The following is a 12978-nucleotide window of genomic DNA, read 5'->3' on the forward strand; positions in this document are numbered from 1 at the left end:
CAATCTCATATCGACGGATGTTCCAGCCTGCCTCGCTGAGATCTTCAAAGTGCTTCTCAGGCCCGACTGCGGCCGACCGCTCCGCCTTCCCCTTTGTATGCGGGCCGCGGTCTGCGGCAGAAATCTGCCTGCCCCCACTGGCCCGGCCCGCCTGCCTGAGACCGGCGTCCGTGTTTTTTCTTTCCCTCCTCCTTCTTCTGCCCAGAAGCCGGCGGCCCGTCTGCGAGACCGTTTTTCCGTCTGTTTGTCTGCCTGCTTCCGTGCGCGTGTGTGTGTTTGCCGGTGGAGGCTCAGGAGGTCTGAATGGGCCTCAGCGTCCACTCGGCGGACCCCAGCCGCCAGGGCCGCGCTGCAATAACCCGGAGCAGGCGACCCCGCCAGCGTGAGCCGCCGGCGCCGGAATGGACCTGCAGGCTGCGATGATCACTCGAGGGTGTAATCGCGGACTGGCACGCTCTTCCCTGCGCCCCGAAATGGGAAACTGCGTACCATCCGCTTCCTCTTCTCGCCTTTCTACGTTTCCTCCGATACCTTATCCTTACAGGAAACCCTCAGGAGGTGCCTCTCGAAATCTAGTAAAATAGACGGTCTGGACGAAAACACGGGACGCGCTTTATACGTTTGGGCTGCAATACTTTTGACGAGCAAAGGGAAGGACAAATGGCAGCCCATAATCAGCTCTTCCTCGCCCGCATCTTATTTGATACACTTGTCCGGGATACTATACATACTACGTCAGCGATATGCAGAAGGCAGTTGTTTTTTTCCTCTCCGCCATAACTCTTGTTTAGGGTCCGTACCTCAATCCAAAAAGCGGAACTCTTATATGATCATTTTGTTGACCACCTGTTTGTCTCTCTGGGAACGGCCTTGCCGCAGTGGGTACACCGGTTCCCGTCAGATTTCCGAAGTTAAGCGCTGTCGGCCGTGGCAGGCATTTGGATGGGTGACCATCCGGGCAGCCATGTGCTGTTGCCATTTTTTCGGGGTGCATTCAGCCTCGTGATGAAAATTCAGGAGTTACTCGACCGAGTAGTAGCTGCTCTGGTCACTGAAAACCATCATAACGACCGGGAGAGTGGTGTTCTGTCCACACGCCCCACCTATCTGCATCCTCAGGATGATACGGCGGTCGGATGGTCCCGATGGGGCACTTGTGGCCTGGAGACGGAGTGCCTGCCTGTCTGTCTCTCTGCCCGACTGATAATCTTTGGCTGTAGCCGATGATGGTGCGGTATACGGTCAGGTGTCGAAGTCGACTAACTGTAGGAGGGTAGAAGATAGCTTAAACAAAATTTCTGACTGATATGTTGAATGGCACCTTCTTTTAAATGTAGAAAAATGTAAGTTAGTACGGATAAGTAGGAAAAACATTCCGGGAATGTTCCAATACAGCTTTAGCAGTGTCCTGCTTGACACAGACAAGTTGCAAAGCGATATGAAATAGGACGAGCGTTTGAGGATTGTGGTAGGGATGGTGAATCGGAGACCTCGGTTTATCGGGAAAGTCTTAGGAAAGTGTGGTTCATTTGTAAAGAAGTTGGCATATACGTCGATAGTGCGATCTGTTCCTGAGTACTGCTCGAGTGTTTCGGATCCGTACCAAGACGGATAAAAGCGACCCATCGTATAAAATCAGAGGCGGGCGGCTAGATTTGTTTGGCAATTTAGAACAACACGCAGGTGCTACAGACATGCTTCGGGAAATCAAATGGTAATCGTTGGAGGGAAGGCGACATTGTTTTCGAGTAACACTATTTAGAATATATAGAGAACCGGCATTTGAAGCTATTTACAGAACGATTCTACTACCTCCACCACACTTTGCGAGTAAGGACCGCGAAGATGAGATACGAAAAATTAGCGATCATACGGAGGCATGTAGTAAGTCGTTTTTCCCTCGCTCTATTTACGAGTAGAATAGGAAAAGAAACATGTAGCCGGACGGAGTGGCCGAGCGGTTCTAGGCGCTTCAGTCTGAAACCGCGCGACTGGTACGGTCGCAGGTTCGAATCCTGCCTCAGGCATGGATGTGTGTGATGTCCTTAGGTTGGTTAGATTTAAGTAGTTCTAAGTTCTAGGGTACTGATGACCTCAGAAGTTAAGTCCCATAGTGCTCAGAGCCATTTTTTTAAACATCTAGTAGTGGTGCAGGGTAGTGCCTAACCTCCACCACGCGCTGTACCTTTGACTGGTACAGGTATGCGTATTTAAATACAGAGATATGTAAACAGACAGAATACGGCGCTGCGGTCGGCAACGCCTATACAAGACGACAAGTGTCTGGCGCAATTGTTAGATCGGTTACTGCTGCTATAATGGCAGGCTATCAACATTTAAGCGTGTTTGAATGTGGTGTTATAGTCGGCGCATGAGCAGTGGGACACTGGATCTACGAGGTAGCGATGAAATGGGGAATTTCCAGTACGACCATTTCACGAGCGTACCGTGAAGATCAGGAATTCGGTAAAACATCAAATCTTCGACATCGCTGTGGGTCGGATAAAGATCCTGCAAGAACGGGGCCAACAACGACTGGAGAGAATCGTTCAACGTGACAGATGTGCAAATTGCTGTAGATTTCAGTGCTGGAGGACAAGATTAGTGTTTAACGTCCCGTCGACAACGAGGTCATTAGAGACGCAGCGCAAGCTCGGGTGAGTGAAGGATGGGGAAGGAAATCGGCCGTGCCCTTTCAAAGGAACCATCCCGGCATTTGCCTGAAGCGATTTAGGGAAATCACGGAAAACCTAAATCAGGATGGCCGGAGACGGGATTGAACCGTCGTCCTCCCGAATGCGAGTCCAGTGTTTCAGTGCTGGGCCATCAGCAAATATCAGCGTGCGAACTATTCAACGAAACATCATAGATAGGGTATTTCGGAGCCGAAGGCCCACTTTTCTACCTTTGACGACTGCACGCCACAAAGATTTACGCCTCACCTGTACCCGTCAACACCGAAATTGGACTGTTGATGACTGGAGCCATGTTGCATGGTCGGACGAGTCTCGGTCAAAATTGTATTGAGCGGATGGATGTGTGCGGGTATGACGACAACCTCATGAGTCCATGGACCCTGCATGTCAGCAGGGGACCGTTCATGCCGGTGGAGGCACTGTGATGGTGTGGGGCGTGTGCAGTTGGAGTGATATCGGACTCCTTATACGCCTAGATACGACTCTGACAGGTGACACTTACTTAAGCATTCTTTCTGATCACCTGCACCGGACTTCCGACATCCTACACGTCCATAATTGCTATAGAGTGGCTCCAGGAAAACTCTTTTGAGTTTAAACACTTCCGGTGGCCACCGAACTCCACAGACATGAAAATTATTGAGAATATCTAGCCACGCGGGATTAGCCGAACGGTCTGAGGCTCTGCAGTCAGGATAATTTCGGTTAAGTAGTGTGTAAGCTTAGGGACTGATGACCTTAGAAGTTAAGTGCCATAAAATTTCACACACATTTGAACAACTGGCAAGTGCAACTGCGAACCTCATCGCAGCAATTCAACATTTCCTATGGTGTGGTGCACGACAGTGCTCATGAAACGTTGCAATTTCGCAAAGTTGGTTATCGCAGGGTGCCTAAGTACCTGACAGACAGCCACAACGGCAAACGAACGGTGAAAAGCTTGGATCACTTAACGCGCTACGCCGCAGAAGGGGATGACTTTCTGAAAGGAATCGTATCACTACATGCCCTGTACCAGTCAGGCCTTTGTGGAGTGGAAACGTGCTGGTTCCACAGTACTAATAAAATTCAAAGTGACTCGGTCTACTAGAAAGTGCTTTTACAGTGTTCTAGGATATCCTGAACACGGGATCACTATGAGCGCTGCAACCTACGTTAAAACTTTGGTTAACCTGCGTCACGAACTTCGTGACAAACGATACAGTATTAAAGCTGACGGTGTCAGATTTCATGATAATGCTCGGCTCCCTGTTGCTGCTCCTGTTCTTGAGAAAATAGCCAAATTTGAGGGGCAGATGCTCCAGCATCCACCACACACTTCGGACCTTGCACGATCGTCGAAGTTTCATCTGTTTGGCTCCATGGAGAAACTCCTGGTCGATCAACGCTTTGCGACGGATGTGGAGGTGAAATCAGCAGTCGACAGGTGGCTATACACCAACCAAACGGACTTCTACAAACAGGGCTCATTGAAAATATTACCACGATAGGAGGTATGTGTTGAGACCGTTGGTATCTATGTAGAAAAATACGTAAAAGATGTAAGTTCATTTATGACATTTTTTGTTTTGTTACCTGTAAAATACTTCGGCAATAAAATTATTGTGTGCTGCTTTCCGATATTCCCTCATAACTGTGTGGCAGGAGAAATGTTCGCTTCCTCACAGGGAATTTTTATTCGTCGGTTGACATTGCTTGGTGTCTTAACTTCTACTGGTCCAGTGATGGGGTGGGCATATGCATTTACAGTTAATTAGCAATGAGGCATATAGAAGCCACCTACCGCATCAGATGGCGACTGAGGTGCGCAAAGCATTGCAGACTATCCCTAGCATTATCCTTCTCCTTACGAGCAAGCTTTTTTGCTTGTTTATTTTTTAAAACTCCCCATCTCAAGTACTCGCCTCCAGACACCACTCTGTCTGTAGCTTCTGTTTTCCTAATACAGCGTTTCCCAAAGTGTTATCTGGACACTCGTGTTCCGAGGGAAGGGAATAAATGCTCCGCGAAGAACTGTCAACAGTATGACGATTTTTTCGACATTTTACCGCTACTAATATCTTTTTCAAGTTGTACTACCATTTTTGTGTTACTAGTCACTTTTTAAAACTGAAATAATCACTGAACAAAATATGTTTTCCTCATTGTAAAAGATCGTATTAGCCTGCAAAATACTGGGTGATTGTAATTATAGTTAAACATTCAAAACGCTGTAGAAATAACACCACAGATCAGAATGGCGTTAAATTGCAACGAAATATTATCGGGGGAGGGTTTAACGTATGGCATGAGAAAAAAATTGAGTGAAAATTGATCAACAGATGGCGTTGCATGTGTCAGAATACGTAAATGAAAAGACCTGTCAAGCGAACGACCCATTGAAGTTGGTATAAACACGCCGGGTACACGGCTTTCGCCGCGCGGGATTAGCCGAGCGGTCTTAGGCGCTGCAGTCATGAGCTGTGCGGCTGGTCTCGGTGGAGGTTCGAGTCAACCCTCAGGCATGGGTGTGTGTGTTTGTCCATAGGACAATTTAGGTTAAGTAGTGTGTAAGCTTTGGGACTGATGACCTTAGTAGTTAAGTCCCATAAGATTTCACACGCATTTGAACATTTCTTTTCTACCAATTATGCAATTTAAATTAGAGGCAAGTACGAGGTGCATTCAAGTTCTAAGGCCTCCGATTTTTTTCTCCGGACTAAAAAGAGATAGAAACATGCGCATTGTTTTAAAATGAGGCCGCGTTCATTGTCAATACGTCGCAGAAATGGCAGCACCGTACGGCAGATGGAATTTTACCGCCATCGGCGCGAATGAGAACTGTTTTAAATATTTAAAATGGCGACGTTTTCCTTACTTGAACAGCGTGCAAGCATTCGTTTTCTGAATTTTCGTGGTGTGAAACCAATTGAAATTCATCGACAGTTGAAGGAGACATGTGGTGATTGAGTTATGGATGTGTCGAAAGTGCGTTCGTGGGTGCGACAGTTTAATGAAGGCAGAACATCGTGTGACAACAAACCGAAACAACCTCGGGCTCACACAAGCCGGTCTGACGACATGATCGAGAAAGTGGAGAGAATTGTTTCGGGGGATCGCCGAATGACTGTTGAACAGATCGCCTCCACAGTTGGCATTTCTGTGGGTTCTGTGCACACAATCCTGCATGACGACCTGAAAATGCAAAAAGTGTCATCCGGGTGGGTGCCACGAATGCTGACGGACGACCACATGGCTGCCCGTGTGGCATGTTGCCAAGCAATGTTGACGCGGAACGACAGTACGAATGGGACTTTCTTTTCGTCGGTTATGACAATGGATGACACGTGGATGCCATTTTTCAATCCACAAACAAAGCACCGGTCAGCTCAATGGAAGCACACACATTCACCGCCACCAAAAAAATTTCGGGTAACCGCCAGTCCTGAAAATATGATGGTGTCCATGTTCTGGGACAGCGAGGGCGTAATCCTTACCCATTGCGTTCCAAAGGGCACTACGGTAACAGGTGCATCCTACGAAAATGTTTTGAAGAACAAATTCCTTCCTGCACTGCAACAAAAAAGTCCGGGAAGGGCTGCGCGTGTGCTGTTTCACCAAGACAACGCACCCGCACATCGAGCTAACGTTACGCAACAGTTTCTTCGTGATAACAACTTTGAAGTGATTCCTCATGCTCCCTACTCACCTTACCTGGCTCCTAGTGACTTTTGGCTTTTTCCAAGAATGAAAGACACTCTCCGTGGCCGCACATTCACCAGCCGTGCTGCTATTGCCTCAGCGATTTTCCAGTGGTCAAAACAGACTCCTAAAGAAGCCTTCGCCGCTGCCATGGAATCATGGCGTCAGCGTTGTGAAAAATGTGTACGTCTGCAGGGTGGTTACGCCGAGAAGTAACGCCAGTTTCATCGATTTCGCGCGAGTAGTTAATTAGAAAAAAAATCGGAGGCCTTAGAACTTGAATGCACCTCGTAAAGCCTCCTGAAAATTCTGATCAGAAGTGGGGGCGGACAATGATTGGCCGTGGAAGATTTTGTGGACAGATGAAGCCCACTTCCATCTGAAAGGATATGTCAATACACAATTTGTCGAATATGGGCAACGGAAAATCCACACGCAAATCAACCAGTACCACTTCATCGTTGAAAGGTCACTGTGTGGTGCGGGGTTACGCCATAATTTATAATTGGGCCAGATTTTTTCGAAGATACAAGTGCTTCTTCTCCTATTACCTGCACCGTCACTGGTAAGCGCTATGAGTATCTTCTGCGGAACCACGTCATCCCAGCTCTCCAACAGCGTGGATGTGTGGATGGGATCATTTTTATGCAAGGTGGCGCACCTCCGCACATTGAAAATCCAGTTAAGCACCTGCTGAAGGGCCATTTTGGAAACTCTAGAATTATCAGCCGCAATTTCCCCACAGCCTGGCCGTCTCGATTACCTGATCTTAATCTGTGTGACTTCTGGCTGTGGGGCTATCTGAAAGACGTTGTGTTCGTATTCCGATTCCAAACTTAGCTGCATTGAAAGCATAACACATTCTGAACGTGATCCCGGAAACATTTATATCAAATGTGGAACATGCTGTTTCTCGATTTCAACTCGTTGCAGAAAGCGGTGGACAGCATATTGAACATGTTTTGCGCCAGTCACAAGGAAATCAGTAATCCGATTTGATTTGAATGATGCTTTTTATGTGTTTTTTTGACCTCAGGACAATTAAAAACCGATGTGATTGATGCTTTTTATGCGGTTTTTGGTCTCAGGACGATTAAAAACCGATTTTTCCCATCCGATATGATATATTCTTGACGTGGTGGTTGGGCTTACGTAACTAACAGTATCACATATGTACACCCATGCACACTGAGAAATACAGTTTGTTTAACATCAAACGAACTCCTTAGTCACTGTTGTATGATTAATTTGTCATTTGTAGTCAACCACTATTAAATTATGATGCTTATAGCGCCCTCTTTTGCTACATTTTGTAACTACTTATTTTTCTTCTGCCATCCGTTTTGCCCCTTCTCCGACAATATTCCGTTGCAATTTGACGTCATTCTGACCAGTGACGTCATTTCCACAGCGGTTTGGGTGTTTAAATTTTATTATAATCACCCTGTATACCAGGTGTTTCATCAAAATACGAGGATTTTCCAAAGGTTCCGTTCAAACAAAAATATGGGAATTCCTGCTCTAACAAAAGAAGCAGTAGGTATTCACACAAGCACAAACAAGTTTAGCAGGGCCCTTATACATCGATATATGAGAGGGAACATTTGCATTCACGAAGCTGACTATGTCCTTCCGTAAGGCTATGTGTCGCTATTGGTGATTGTTAAAATGATGGACTACCAGGACAGCTCTCGGCTACGGTGCGGATTGTCTGCCCTCCGTAATTTTCACCACGATCATCCTTAAGGAAGGTATTTACGATCAAATCTAAGAATACGAAGACCCTCTCCCAGATGTGGACTTACTGGTACTCTGTAACAAGAGAAGTGGTAGGATTTCGTATGTGCGCCCACAGTGTTAACAGAGACGGAGATTACAGTCCCAGTGGCGCCAGAGACGAGGGAGGGAAACGCTATTTACAACTTGCACAGACCAGATGGCAACGATAAGAGTCGACGGGTATGAAAGGGAAGGTTTGGTTGAGAAGGGAGTGAGACAGCGTTGTAGCCTGTTCCCCATGTTATTTAATCAGTACATTGAGCAACCAGGAAAGGAAACGAAAGAAAAAATTGTAGTAGGCATTCAAGTTCAGGGAGAAGAAATAAAAACTTCGAGGTTTACAAATAACATTGTAAATCCATCAGAGACAGTAAAAGACCTGGAAGAGCAGATAAATTGAATAGACAGTGTCTTGAAATGAGGATATAAGATAAACTTCAACAAAAGCAGTACAAAGGTAACGGATGTAGTCGAATTACATCAGGTGATGCTGAGGGAATTAGAATAGGAAATGAAACACTTAGAGCGAAAGATGAACTTTGGTGTTTGAGCAGAAAAATTACTGATGATGAAGTAGAGGAGGTATAATATGTAGACCGGCAATGGGAAGAAAAGCGTTTCTGAAGAACACTTTTGTTAACATCGAATATAGATTTCAGTGTTAGAAAGTCTTTTCTGAAGGTATTTGTTTAGATTGTAGCCGTGAGTGGAAGTGTAACGTGGACGATAAGCAGTATAGAGAAAAAGGCAGTAGAAGCTTTTGAAATGTGGTATTGCAGAAGAACGCATGAGATTGAGGAGGTAGTGAATAAAACTGATGATAAAAGAAATGTGTGGTACAGCTTCACAAGAAGAAGGGATTGGTTGATGGGACACATTCTGAGAGATCAGGGGATTACAAATGTAGTACTGGAAGGAGATGTTGGGGGTAAAAATCGTAGAGCGGGACCAAGAGACGAATACTGTAAGCATATCGAGAAGGATGTGAGCTGCATCAGTTATTTGGAGATGAGGGATTAGTTGAACGGTCTAAGGCGCTGCAGTCATGGACTGTGAAGCTGATCCCGGCGGAGGTTCGAGTACTCCCTCGGTCATGGGTTTGTGTGTTTGTCCTTAGGATAATTTATGTTGAGTAGTGGTTAAGCTTAGTGGCTGATGACCTTAGAAGTTAAGTCCCTTAAGATTTCACACACATTTGAACACTTTTTTGAGATGAAGAGGCTCGCATGTGTTGCAGTAGCTTGCAGAGCTGCATCAAGCCAGTCTTCGGACTGAAGACCACAACAAAGGACAAGTAATTCTTAAGGGGTTAGGCGATGCTAGCGCGTGCTCCCCATAACCCTCTGCCCCTACCCCCGCACCTCCCCCCTCCAAGCTCACACACCAAAGAAAAGAAAAGTCACAGCCTGATGGAGGAAGAGGGGAAGGGAGCTTTACTGCCTCATTGCGGATTTCCAGTATTTGCGCATGCAATTCAAGCCTTCGGGAAGTGACATCATTCCACCAATATAAGTCAGAACACCAAGCAACGTCACCCGACCAAAGAGAAGTTAAAAAGGGAGCAAAGTTTCCTCTCGGTAGGCAGTCATCCCCCAGCAAAGAAGTGAGTATTCCCTTCGACAGCTCTAGTTGTGGCTCAGATCTGATGTGCCCCGAACACAGGGGTAAACTTTATTCGAGGATGGTGCTGCGAAATCTTGAGTCACGTCCAGGAGTGTCAGGTCGTGCGCGTGGCCGCCCGCCTGTGGAGTCACGAGCTTGGAACTACTGTGCTGTGGCAACGTCCTGCCTCGCAGACCTGTAAGCCACTGCGGCCAGTGGTAACTGCTGAGCGGCCACTTATACTGGGATTTCTCCGCAACATTTGCGACGGAGGAGGGGTGGAGGAAAGGCTTGACGGCAGTGGTGGTCTCCGGTAACGAGGGCCAGCCGGTCCTCGCCCGGTCTGTTCTCCACAACGCAGTCCGCAGACATCATTTCCGAAAATAGCTGCGCGCCGAGTTGTTTCACTGCGGTTCTCGACCCGCTCGTTCCCTTCCTGTGGTAACGGCGTCGGGCGCCGAAGCCGCTTCGCGGGGAGTGGCTGGTAGTTAGCGGCTCTGGCCCACATTGTATACACGCTGTCTTAATAAATACGCTGCACCACGAAATAATTATCCGAATGGGACGGAAATCAATAGACGTATAGACAAACGAATGATTAAATTTCAAGAGAAGTTGGATGATTTATTGTAGAGAATGAGCTTCAAAAATTGACCATGTCGACAATGAGTTGGTCCACCTGTCGCTCTTATGCAAGCAGTTATTCGGCTTGGCATTGATTGTTACTATTGTTGGCCGGCCGGGGTGGCCGAGCGGTTCTAGGCGCTACAGTCTGTTACCGCGCTACCGCTGCGGTCGCAGGTTCGAATCCTGCCTCGAGCGTGGATGTGTGTGATGTCCTTAGGTTAGTTAGGTTTAAGTAGATCTAAGTTCTAAGGGACTGATGACCTCAGAAGTTAAGTCCCATAGTGCTCAGAGCCATTTTTGATACTGTTGTTACATGTCCTGGTGAGTGATATCGTGCTAAATTCTATCCTCTTGGCGCGTTAGATCTTCAAAATCTTGAACTAGCTGTAGGGTCTTGCCCATAACGATCCAGATGTTCTCAGCTGGAAAGAGATCTGGCGACCTTGCTGACCAAAGTAGGGTTTGAAAACTATGAAGAAGAGCAGTAGAACCTCTCGTCACGACTTGCAATAAAGGGCAATAAAACGGGGTGTGGAGCATCATAGACGTACCGCTGTGCCTTGAGTGCCGCGAATGACAACCAGTGGGCCTGTTATGATAGATATCGCACTCCAGCCACTATTCCTGGTTGCTGGGCCATATGCTGGGTGAGAGTCGGGTTGGTATCCTTCCGCATTCTAGGGCGGCTCCAGACATGTCTTCGTCCTGGAATCGCATTGGCTAGAGTAGAATTATCTTCAGTGATGAGTCCCGTATCGAATTGGGCCATGGCAACCAGCAAAGACGTGTCTGGACAGCGGTGGGATATGAACCTGACTGTCACCCACCATACGGCCCCACTACCAGGAGTTACCTTCTGGAGTGCCATATCATTTCATAGCAGGACACCTTTGGTTCTCATCCTCGACACCCTTGTAGTGCAGCCGTACATAGACATTATTTTACATCACTTTATGCTGCCCTTCATAGCAAGAAGTCCTGGTCTTATATTTTGGCAAGATAAAGACCGCCTTCACAAGGTGAGAATTTCTACTGCTTGTATCTATGCTTGCCAAACTCTATCTTGGTAAAAAAATGTCGCTCCCCAGTTGAGAATGTTTGGAGTATTATGGGCAGGACCTTCCAACCAGATCTGTACCTGGACGATCTAACACCCCAGTTGGACAGAATTTGGCATGATATCCCTCAGGATGACATCCAACAATCAGTGCCAAGCCGAATATCTGCTGGCTTAAGGATCATCGGTAGACCAATGAATTATTGACTTCCTCAATTTGTGAAGCTCTTCTTCCTGAATAAACCATCCAATATTTCCGAAACTGTAATAATTATTTCTCTCAACGTGTACATCACATCTACCAATTTCTCTCCCAGTCAGGTAATCACTTCGTGGTGTGTCGTTCTCTTTTCTTGTCTTAGAGGGTGTTACATTCCAATTTTAAATAATGTATTACACAATATAAATAGTCAGGACGCATTTAAAAGATCTACAACACGAATGTAAATAACAACTCTCATCTATTTGAGAACTGTTCATATCGACTCGTTTTCTGAGCAGGGAGTAGATAGTCTTAGAACTGCGCCTTAAAATGCCGGTTAGTGACTTGTAGTCGAGGTACCTCTACGAACTACAACTCCTGTAGATTTCCAGGAGATTCAGTTAGTTTAGACGAAGGCTGTCCTACCAGTCCACACAAGATTTTTACATTCCTTTGCTTACAACGAAAGGATATCAACAAAGTGTCTGAACCATCACTGCCGAAACTCCGTCTCTCTATATCTATATTATGCTTTCATGCGCCATTAATCGATATCTAACGTTAATATTTTGACGGTGTTAGAAATACTACTTTTTGTTTCTTGCGTTGACAGTTACGTCCACTGTAGGAGACGCAAGCTCCGTCAATAAATGTCTCGCTAGGGTGTAGCAGACCGCAGTAACATACCACACAGCGATAGTTTCACAAAAGTCTATAGGAAATAAGGTGACGGTGACGAAACATGTGCTAAGCATTTCCTTGCTACTGATGGCGTTTAGGGGTGGAGTGCTATAATCTTCTTCTCGTAATACTGCAGCATACCGCGAATCTGAATATAACACAATAATAATTGTTCAGCCAAAGACCTCACATTTTCATTTAGCACAACAAACCGCACTAAAAATGAAGAGTTTTGGAGAGATACTTAATGCACTGTATCACTTAAATGAAGCAGACAAAAGGGAATACAGAAGTCTAAAAAATGAGAGAGACAGAAAATGTGAAATGGCTAAGCAGGAATGGTTACAACACAAATGCGAGCCTGTAGAAGCATGCATAACTACGGGAAAGATAGATGTCCCCTCAGTAACATTAAAGAGACCTTTTCAGAAAGAGGGCCAGTTGTATGACTGTCAAGACGTCGGATGGAAAGACAGCACTACGTAAAGAAAGAAAACTTGATAGGTGAATGGAATAAATCAATGGTATATGCAAATGAAACAAATTGAGGGCAGTATTATAGAAAGAGAACGGGGAATCAGTTGAAGATATTTGCTATGTGATACTGCGAGAAGAATGACAGAGCATTGAAAAGCCCCTGCAGTAGTAGATGT

The sequence above is a fragment of the Schistocerca cancellata genome, chromosome 7 (genome assembly GCF_023864275.1).
Source record: "Schistocerca cancellata isolate TAMUIC-IGC-003103 chromosome 7, iqSchCanc2.1, whole genome shotgun sequence".
Taxonomy (NCBI): Eukaryota; Metazoa; Arthropoda; class Insecta; order Orthoptera; family Acrididae; genus Schistocerca; species Schistocerca cancellata.